Consider the following 12,051-nt stretch of genomic DNA (forward strand, 5'->3'; position numbering starts at 1 on the left):
ATAACTTTGCGACTCCTATTCAAAGTAGACAGTTTTGTCACAGCTCCAGCAAGTCAACTTCGACTTTTCAGTCAGACTAACCTTATTATAACCTTGAGATATACACCATCGTTACCAGGGAACCTTTTACATTCCACCACATTATTAGCAGATGTACCAACAACTTCATTACCCTTTGACTTTAGCCTCTCCAAAAAGTCATTATAATTATTTATTGAAACTCCATCATTTACTCATTCGCATCTTGTAATGAGAATTGCCATACGAATTATTGGGAATTAGCAATCAGTATTTTGAAATCTCACAGCATGTCTACGCCAACAGTTATATGTGTATATATAACGTCTATCTTCTGGACTTAATTTGAATGTGAAGTTTCTGAAAAACACTCCGAACTACGAATTGGGTCTCCGAAAATGGAAAAAAAATGCTGATGAAGCAGCAAAAACTATAAACGACTTTAAACGGTAAAAGCTGGATGATAATGATGAAATGTGCTGGCAAAGCGCAGAAAAAGAGAAGTTTTGGAAACTAGAAAACGAATTGAGCAAAGTAGGAAGGAGGCTGTGGACAAATTACAAAGACTGAACCTGACTTCAAAGGATCCAAATGATTCAGTACCTGCTGAAGTCATTAACGAATACATTGCTCCTGACTCCAAACCCCTGAGGACAATATTCTTCATCATCCTCTGATATTAGAAATTCAAAAATATCATCATATCTTTCATTATAAATATCCTCCATATTTCGAAGATATTTTCTTAATTTTTCTAATTTGAAATCATTTACATCTTCGCGCTATCTGTATTACATCATAAAAGAAACTATTTTAGTTTCTAAATTCTGAAACATTCAAGTTTAAAATAGGAATATTTTGAAGTAGTGTTAGGAACTGAAGCATGAATTAGTATAATATAATGACACTTGATCAACGTGATTATATTACAGTAAGTCATGCTGAGTTTCTAAATGGAACGTGATGATTCACAGATCATAACATCATCATGTGCCATGTTATACGACTCTTGTATTCTATTTAACCACTAAAATATCAAGAAAATATTTCTTGATGATTCGGCCTTTTCCAAGGTATTCTAGTAATTTGACAAGTCAAGATCGTGCCATCATAATTTCCTTCCTAGAACATTAACAATGTTCATTCCGAAATTCATATCTGTGAATTCTGGACCATTACAGACGGTGCTTAATCGCAAGAAGAAGAAACGAAAGGACAAAACTCCGAAATAGAAATTGGGGTATAAATTGCAGCAAATAAAAGAGAGCATTAACTGTGAATGATAATGATTATAGAAGACAGATGCAGAGACTTTGAAATATAAGGGAACATATAAAGCCCAACGATAAACCAGAAATTATAAACTATATATATCGATGCATATAGCAATATAAAGACACGGGAGAACTAGAAACACTATAAACCCAAGAGTATAGTAGAAGTAAATAGATTCTTCCGGCGGTAGATGAAAAAGAAGAATGACCGATATGAAAGTTAGAAGTATATCGAGAATCAAAATTGGATGGAGCATATTGATGAATACTTTAAAATATGAGTTGAGGGGGAAAGAATAGAAGGTGATGAAACATGACTAGGAACTTAGAAATCAACAGATTTAACTCACACAATGGCGGAATAAGTGAATCAAACCCTCTAGTGAATATGTTAAGTTTTTTTTTTTTTGATTAATTTAGTCAAACCACAACTAAATCAAGTGTGATTTGATCAACACCTAGAGCTATTATTCACCACCTGGGTGATTTGGACTGAGAGAGAATCGGAGGAGCTCACTAGATCTGAGTGTGTGTAACAAATGAGAGGCTTAACCTAAAATGAAGAACATAAGACTTTATATACCCCTGCTGTTGACTCACCCATACGATTCATTCATCACACGTACGAGTTGGCTTCATCAGCCGTACGGGTGATCACTCACTCGTGTCTTCTCATTTAGGTTGTAATTGTGACTTAGCTCAGCATTAACCGTGCGTATGAGCCTGTCAGCCGTACTAGTGAGGCTTCACTCGTACGTCTGACTAAGTCTAACATAGTCAAACATCTAAATCTCGTTCCTGCAGTTCCTGTAACCACATACAAACACGGATAGGATAATAACGAGCAATCATGGTGGCCTGTAAACTATTGTACCTGCAATGGACGTGGGTAGATGTCTAGGGACTTGCATAAAATGCATCAACAGAAGGTGTGAGTTGTAAGGAAACGAAGGAGGTGAATTTATAAGAAAATCTCCGACAGAATAATTAAAATGGACGATCGCATTTAAAGCGGATCCTAATCCCCTTGATTACCGGAGAGTCAAATCTTATTAAGAAGATTTTCTTTAAATCCCCTGAAATCTGGGAATCAATCATATCTACGTCAAATGATAAGATGAATCTACACTTACTCATTTCACTCTTCTATGCTAGCTTCATTCGTACTCTTCATATAAATGGATTGTTTATCCAAATTATTCGCTGATGATAAAACTCTAATTTTCGGCCCGTATGCATCATGAAAACATACTTATTATCATTCACGACCTTTCCAAGCAAATTTCGAGACGAAATTTCTTTAACGGGTAGGTACTGTGACAACCCGAAAATTTCCAACCAAATTTAAACTTTAATCTTTATATGTTTCCGACACGATAAGCAATATTTGTTAAGTTAAATTCTAAGAATTTTAAACTATGTTCATACATTCATTCAACCTCGACCAAGTTCCAACGATTCACGAACCATTAAACGAATATGATTATATATATATATATATATATATATATATATATATATATATATATGTGTATATATATTATAACTTGAAACGTAAACAAAATATTAGATTAAATACTTTATATGATTGTATCTGTTTCAAAATGTTTATCAATGGAATTAGAAGATAAGATCAAATGATTGAATTATCAGATATATTAAATTATGATTACAAGTCTCTGTTGAAAGGCCCACGTTGATTTGAGAAATCTTTCCATTTTAACAATATTCGGAAAATGGTAAAGTGATTTATAAATAAGAACAAATTGTCAATCATTGAGAACTAGACAAAGGATAGTGGAAGATTGAATCTCATAAAGACTCGATTGATCTATTTAGTTTCAAACGTACAAAAACGTTTTCAGTTTAAAAAGAATTTTATTATTAAAACGTATATAACTTTAATAAATATCTTGAACCACTTTTGACAACTCATTACTTAACTAGTATGATAAAGATAACGATATTTATATTTTATTTTATTAAATATATATAACGATTTAAATTAATATTATATATATTTATACGCGTATTATACGTACATAGTTTTATACTTTTACTATACTTAAACTTTACCTTTACTTTATTTTTACTTTACTTTAACTTTAATAATTCACTTTAATAATTCATACTTTAATAAGTCACTTTAATAATTCATACTTTAATAATTCACTTTAATAATTCATACTTTAATAATTCACTTTAATAATTCAAAAATCTATTATAAATAGAATTCAATAGGTTTCATTATTTCATAGAAACTTGAAAATATTTTTCTCTAAACTCTCTCAATCGATTTACATATATATATATACTCCGTATTATTTCAAGATATTATTAGTATACATAAAATATTACGACCGAGTGCTGTCCGAGTGATTTCGAAGTTGTTTTTCGAGTGAGATAGGATTAAGGAAATTATGGGTTATAGCTATGGAGGTGATTGAGTATGGTTCATGGGTATGCTCGTGAGGTCAATATAGTGTTTATCATTTCCGTTGCGTCTACGTACCTTTCCTGCAATATTTAATCTCAATATTGATACGTGAGTACTCATAATTTAACTTTTACATACTAATAGTGTATCCCTGACTAGTACTCGAGTATTTAGGATTATGCATGCTTGTACTTTTGATATTACCCTTAGACAGGTTAGGTTGAATCTTGAATTAGTTAAACTTGCGGTTGAGATAAGGTATAAGATATGCATGTCCTTGGAAAGCTAGCGAAAAATTAAGAACTTTTCCTTTAGATATCGAATGGTTTCGATGAACGGATTAGAAGTTATAATCAATTGAATTTTAGATATTTTTATTAAAAATGATTATTAGTATCATCGTTTTAATCGTCGTTCTAGTTTTATCTTATTATTATCATTATTATTATCTTTATCAATAAAAGGGATTTATCATTAAAAAATGTTATTTTTTTATTATTACTATCGTTATTATCGTTAAAGTTATAATTAGCATTATTATTATTATCCAATTATTATTATTATTATTATTATTATTATTATTATTATTATTATTATTATTATTATTATTATTGGTATTAGTATTATTATTATCATTATTAATATATATATCATTATTTAAAAATAGTTATTGTTATTGTTATTATTATTATTACTATATTATCATTAAGATAATTATTAGCATTATCGTTAATAATGTTATAGTAACTATCATTATTAATATTAGTGTAATTAAAATAAATATTTGTAACACCTAATTATTTTGATTACTATTATTATCATTATTATGAACACGATACAAAAGACGTTTAAAAGCTATTAAATGAAACGATTAGGAAATAATGGGTAAGAGTATCATGATGAAATTAAAATATTATAAGATATTGATTTAGATAAAATTATCGTTCTTATTATTTTTATCATTACTATTATTATTAAAAGTATCGTTAGTATTAAAACTATCATTTTAACAAAAATTATCATTTTAATAGAAATATCATTGTTATTATAAAATATCATTATTATTATTATTTTAAATAGAATTATTATTTTAAAGATAATATTAAAAATTATTGTAAATATTAAAGTTATCATAATTAGAATTATCGTTTTATCATAATGTCATCTTAGTAATTATAAATATTGATATTTTTATAATAATAATTATTATTACAAAATAATACAATTTTTACTTACTAACATTATAGATATTATTTTATCAAATAAATATGTGATACAAACATATTTTACTACGTGTAATAACTTACTTTAATAATACCTATCATGTTATCTTTATGATGTTAAATGAACTCTATAAATTTTATTACTTAATATATATAAAAGTATATTTTATTATATAAATTTAATATAAAATTTTATTTATTAATAAATAAATTATATTATTTACTCTAATAAATCTTTTAAAAAATATTTAAAAATATAAAATGACGATATTTAAACTATATATTAATCATGTATAGATTTTTGGAAATTATTTTGAGTCAAATTTACTTTTGTTGACTTTTGCATATTAGTCTCGAGCATTAGGATTGTGGTACACTATGACTTGACCTAATTTGTTAGACAAATATTGACCAACACATAAATATATATAATTAATTTAGGTTCGTGAATCCGAGGCCAACCTTGCACTTGTTCAATGACGTTATATGTATTTTTACTACGAAATACAGTATGGTGAGTTTCATTTGCATTTTTACCCTTTATATTTTTGGGACTGAGAATACATGCGCTTTTATAAATGATTTAAAAAATAGACACAAGTACGTGAAACTACATTCTATGGTTGAATTATCGAAATCGAATATGGCCCTTTTTATTAAGTCTGGTAATCTAAGAATTAGGGAACAGACACCCTAATTGACGCGAATTCTAAAGATATATCTATTGGGCCTAACAAACCCCATCCAAAGTACCGGATGCTTTAGTACTTCGAAATTTATATCATGTCCGAAGGATGATCCCGGAATGATAGGGGATATTCTTATATGTATCTAGTTAATGTCGGTTACCAGGTGTTCACCATATGAATGATTATTTTTGTCTCTATGCATGGGACGTATATTTATGAGAACTGGAAATGAAATTCTTGTGGTCTATTAAAATGATGGAAATAAATGATTATGATAAACTAATGAACTCACCAACCTTTTGGTTGACACTTTAAAGCATGTTTATTCTCAGGTGTTAAAGAAATCTTCCGCTGTGCATTTGCTCATTTTAAAGATATTACTTGGAGTCTTTCATAGAATATTTCGAAGAATGTTGCATTCGAGTCATTGAGTTCATCAAAGATTATTATTAAATCAATTTATAGTTGGATAGTGGATATTATGAAATGGTATGCATGCCTGTCAATTTTCGATGTAAAGAAAGATTGTCTTTTAAAAACGAATGCAATGTTTGTAAAATGTATCATATAGAGGTCAAATACCTCGCAATGTAATCAACTATTGTGAATCATTTATAATGTATATGAACGGGTCCTTTCACACTCCCCCTTGGATGGCAATTTTATTAGAGAATAACTAGTACTGCCTCGTTAAAAACCTTGCTAAAGAAAACCCATTGGGATAAAACTTTAGCTAAGGGAAAAAGAGTGTAGCATAGAGTTGACTCCCCCTCAAGTAGGCAACGCCTGAATTGTTACATCTTCTGAACATGCCTCATGCCAATATTATGAACGTGTGTTCTGAAAATAGCAGTTGGAAGTGCTTTGGTGAAAAGGTCAGCAGAATTTTTGCTGGACTGAACATATCTCATTTCAATCTGGTTGTCCTTAATGAGATTTTGAGTGTATGAAAAGAATATAGGAGGTATGTGTTTTGTTCGGTCACTTTTGATATACCCTTCTTTCATCTGTGTTATGCAAGCTACATTATCTTCATAGATAGTTGTTGGACTTTTATTGCGTTCTAGTCCACAAGAATCAGTAATGAGTTGTGTCATTGATCTCAACCAAAAACATTCCCGAGTAGCTTCATGTAATGCAATCACTTCGGCATGATTTGATGATGTTGCAACAAGTGTTTGTTTTTGAGAACGCCATGATATTGCGGTACCTCCATTTAGGAATACATATCCATTTTGAGATTTAGCTTTATGTGGATCAGATAAATATCCTGCATCTGCATAACCAACAATATCTTGTTTCGATTAGTTAGAATAAAATAATCCTAAATCAGTAGTTCCTCGAAGGTATCGAAATATGTGTTTGATCCCATTCCAGTGTCTTTTGGTAGGAGCTGAGCTGAACCTTGCCAACAAATTAACTGTAAAAGAAATGTCAGGTCTTGTACAATTTGTAAGATACATAAGAGCTCCAATTGCACTAAGATATGGTACTTCTGGTCCTAGGATATCTTCATGATCTTCACAGGGATGAAATAGATCAGTGTCAACATTAAGTGATCTAACAACCATAGGAGTACTTAATGGTTTTGCCTTGTCCATATTAAAACGTTTTAAAATCTTTTCAGTATATGTTGTTTGATGTACAAGTAAACCATTAGGCATATGTTCAATTTGTAAACCAAGGCAATACTTGGTTTTTCCGAGATCTTTCATTTCAAATTCTTTCTTTAGAAGTTGAATGGCTTCATGGATCTCTTTATTTGTACCTATGATATTAAGATCATCAACATAAACAGCTATGATCATATATCCGGATGTTGTTTTCTTAATGAAAACACATGGGCAAATAATATTATTGGTATACTCTTTGCTTATCAAGTAATCACTTAATCGTTTATACCACATGTGACCCGATTGTTTCAACCCATATAAAGACCTTTGTAACTTGATTGAGTACATTTCTTTGGGTTTTGCATTGGTTTCTTCTGATAACTTAAATCCTTCAGGTATCTTCATATATATATCACTATCAAGTGATCCATAAAGATAAGCAGTCACAACATCCATGAGATGCATTTCTAAATTTTTAGAAACTGCCAGGCTGATTAAGTATCTAAAAGTAATTGCATCCATAACAGGAGAATAAGTTTCCTCATAATCAATTCCTGGTCTTTGAGAAAAACCTTGAGCTACAAGTCTAGCTTTATACCTTGTAACTTCATTTTTTCTCATTTCTTTTTCGCACAAAAACCCATCTATATCCCACAGGTTTCACATCTTTAGGTGTGAGAATGATAGATTCGAAAACTTTTCTTTTATTGAGCGATTCAAATTCAGCTCGTATTGCTCCTTTCCAATGATCCCAATCATGTCTATTTTGACATTCTATGACAGATTTTGGTTCTGGATCATCATCATCATTCATGATGTCATATGCAACATTATATGAAAATATCTCATCAAGATTTTTCATTTCATTTCGGTTCCATAATATTTTTGAATGTGCATAATTGATTGAAAATTCCGTATTGACATCATCAATCTCCTCTGCAGAAGGAGTATTGATTTGTAGTTATTCTTGAACACTTTCTTTTACCTTATTATCAGCTGATTTTCTTTTTCGAGGAAGGAGTATTGATTTGTAGTTCTTCTTGAACACTTTCTTTTACCTCATCATCAGCTGATTTTCTTTTTCGAGGATTTTTATCTTTGGAACCAATTGGTCTCCCACGTTTCTGGCGTGGCAAAGACTCAAGAATGACATTATTGCAAGTTTTTGAAGTTTCAATTCGAGCTGGAGCATTTGCTGCTGGTATATATAATTTAGTCACTCTTTTTGTATCTGTAAATGCATCAGACAATTTATTCGCAAGTTCTTGCATATGCATTATTTTTTGAACTTCGGTCTCGCATTCTTTTGTGCGAGGATCAAGATACATTAATTGAGGTTCACACCATGAAACATCATTTTCTTTATTTTTTATTTCTCCCCCTAATCTAGGGAATAATGTTTCATTAAAGTGACAATCAGCAAAACGTGCTGTAAAAACATCACCCGTCATGGGTTCAATATATCTTATTATTGAAGATGTTTCATATCCAACATATATTCCCATCCTTCTTTGAGGACCCATTTTAGTGCGTTGTGGTGGTGCAATAGGGACATAAACCGCACAACCAAATGTTCTAAGGTGGGAAATATTTGGCTGATGGCCAAAAGCAAGTTGCAAGGGAGAATATGTATGACTTGCGCTTGGTCTAATGCGAATCAATGATGCAGCATGCAAAATTGCATGGCACCATACAGATACTGGGAGTTTTATTCGCATTATCAATGGTCTAGCTATTAGCTGCAATCGTTTAATTAATGATTCAGCTAAACCATTTTGTGTATGCACATGGGCAACGGGATGTTCAACAATAATCCCAATAAACATGCAAAAGTTATTAAATGCTTGAGATGTAAACTCACCGGAATTATCTAGTCTCACCCTTTTAATAGTATAATCAGGGAAATGTGCTCTCAATTTAATAATTTAAGCAAGAAATTTTGCAAATGCCATATTTCGACTTGATTATAGACAAACATGAGACCATCTACTAGATGCGTCTATTAGAACCATAAAATATCTAAATGGTCCACATGGTGGATGAATTGGTCCACATATATCACCTTGAATTCTTTCAAGAAACATTGGTGATTCTTTTTCAACCTTAAGAGGTGATGGTCTTATTATCAACTTTCTAAGTGAGCATGATGTACATGGGATAAGTGCATCATGAGGGATCCTTTGATCCGCCAATGGATGTTCATGTGTATTTTGTATTATTCTTTTCATCATTGGTGATCCTGTGTGGCCTAATCTCTCATGCCACAAACTGATCATTACAGGATCACATGATTTTTCTTTAACTACCACATTTACTTCAGGTACATTTATATGTGTATAATGTAAACCAGAATGAAGTCTTGGTAGTTTTTCAATTACACGATTCTTATCAGTGATACTTAAATATTTTTCATTTTCTATCTATCCTTTCAAATAAAAACCAATTGAAAGTGTCAAAAGCACTCAAAATCTATCAAGTATGTGCCAACAGACTAGTTAAATTCCAAAGAAAAAAACATTTTGGTCACAAGTCCAAAACAATCTCCACTCTCTTCTCAAATTGAAACGGGGTAAACCAAACGTTTCAACTCCATTTACGTCAATTAACGTGTTCCCATAACATTTTACCGATTAATATATCCATTAGCCATTAATTACACCACATAAACATAATCAAACTCTCACTGGAATCCGAAAAATAATTAGTATTATCAAAAGCACCCATCTGCACGACATTAATCTACACAGATTTCCATGTCACATGGATGTACTCACATCTGAATTTTGTGGATCAGTTTGACTCATGGATCAGTTTGACTCATAGTAGATATCAAATTTATGCTTACATACAAAGAGAGTCCATATAAAATCAAAAGTATAAGGACACCTCAAAACACAAAATGAGTTTCAAACCATATATTTGTTTATTTTTATTTTCGTTTAATTCAAATAAACTATAAACTATTTCCTTCCATTCATGGACGCATGATACCGTTCTATTTTGCATCCAAATAAAATTTTCGAGGTTATACAAATTTTTTATTCGGGTACTCATTAAAGAATCTGTTTTAAGATTGTTAAGATTGTTATACATATAGTACCTGAAACGAATTTAGATTAACAACTAAACGAATAATCATACAAATAAATATAAAGTAACATGTTCATACCTGATCCGAATCAAAAAGATATTACCATGAACATCAAAAGGTTGAGCCGAGGCCGTGTTTGACACGGTTCCCTTAAAACAGATTCACCGTCTACACGTCGTCTGTTTCCCAGGGTACAACAGCCAAAACTGTGTACAGCCGGAATTGAATAATTGCCTGAAAATGCAGAAATAATTGTGTGTGTTTTCTTGTGTGCTTTTTTATTTATGAAATAAACTATTATAAATAAACATACCCTTGTGCCAATCTCAAAACATGCTTGCACATAAATAAGCAAAAACTCCTAAATTTATTAGATTACTCAAATAAATTATTATTTCCTCAAAAATCTTAGGCGAAAAAGGTTTCGTCGAGCTGTTCAAAGACTATGTTTACAAAAAGTCTTTCTACCAAATAATAATATTGTAGATAGAAATGAATTCTACTAGTATATATAATTATTTGTCAAAGCACTTAGACATAAAAGTCAATTTCATACTTCTATATGAAAATTAGATTACGACATAAAACAACTTAAGGAACATCACCCAAATTTGATTTCACATCCATATGAGTTGTCCATGCGAGGTTAACCAGACTACATATTTATCCAACCAAATGATACAGATAAGTAAATTTTTTTTTTCATAGACAAATAACAACATGAAATTAGAATTAGTTTAGATTCATAAGTAGCAAACAAAGGAATAATGGTATGATTACAAATAATAAAACCATAAGGGAAGGATAGAATATAGGTTCATATTATATTATTAATAATATTATTATAATATATATTAAGTTATAATATATATTATTATAATATATATTTCTTATTTTAACTTTTAAGATTTACTTTTAATAAAAATAGAAACTACTTTTTCTTATTTTAACTTTTAAGATTTACTTTTAATAAAAATACAAACTACTTTTTCTTATTTTAACTTTTAAGATTTACTTTTAATAAAAATACAAACTATTTTTTCTTATTTTAACTTTTAAGATTATAAATTTAAGAATAAACATTAGTATGCATGAAATAAATAATGATTAATTGCATAAGTAATCATAAATGTTAGATAACATATAAAGACCCCATCGTATTCGCATTGATCGGAATTAATCTCGACCCATGGTACCGTGTTGTCAAATGACGTGTTGCGTACATAAAGTACTGTGTTGTCAAATGACGTGTTGCGTACAATCATGAGGTCTTATTAACATAAATATAAATGTTAGTGAAGTTAATAAGAGTTAGATTACAGAAAATATAATTCAGGCGGTATAACCGACCATATATAACTTAAATAACATAAATATAAATGTTAGTGAAGTTAATAAGAGTTAGATTACAGAAAATATAATTCAAGCGGTATAACCGACCATATATAACTTAAATAACATAAATATAAATGTTAGTGAAGTTAATAAAAGTTAGATTACAGAAATATAATTCAGGCAGTATAACCGACCATATATAACTTAAATAACATAAATATAAATGTTAGTGAAGTTAATAAAAAGTTAGATAATTTCTTACCTTGATTAGTGACGTGTGCTTGTTTAGATAAACCTTGATTATAAGGAGCACTTCGTGCTGATAACGTGTTATAATTAGGTAGGCTTATAACTACCTTTAGTGGCCTGGT

This window comes from Rutidosis leptorrhynchoides, chromosome 2, assembly GCF_046630445.1.
Source record: "Rutidosis leptorrhynchoides isolate AG116_Rl617_1_P2 chromosome 2, CSIRO_AGI_Rlap_v1, whole genome shotgun sequence".
NCBI lineage: Eukaryota > Viridiplantae > Streptophyta > Magnoliopsida > Asterales > Asteraceae > Rutidosis > Rutidosis leptorrhynchoides.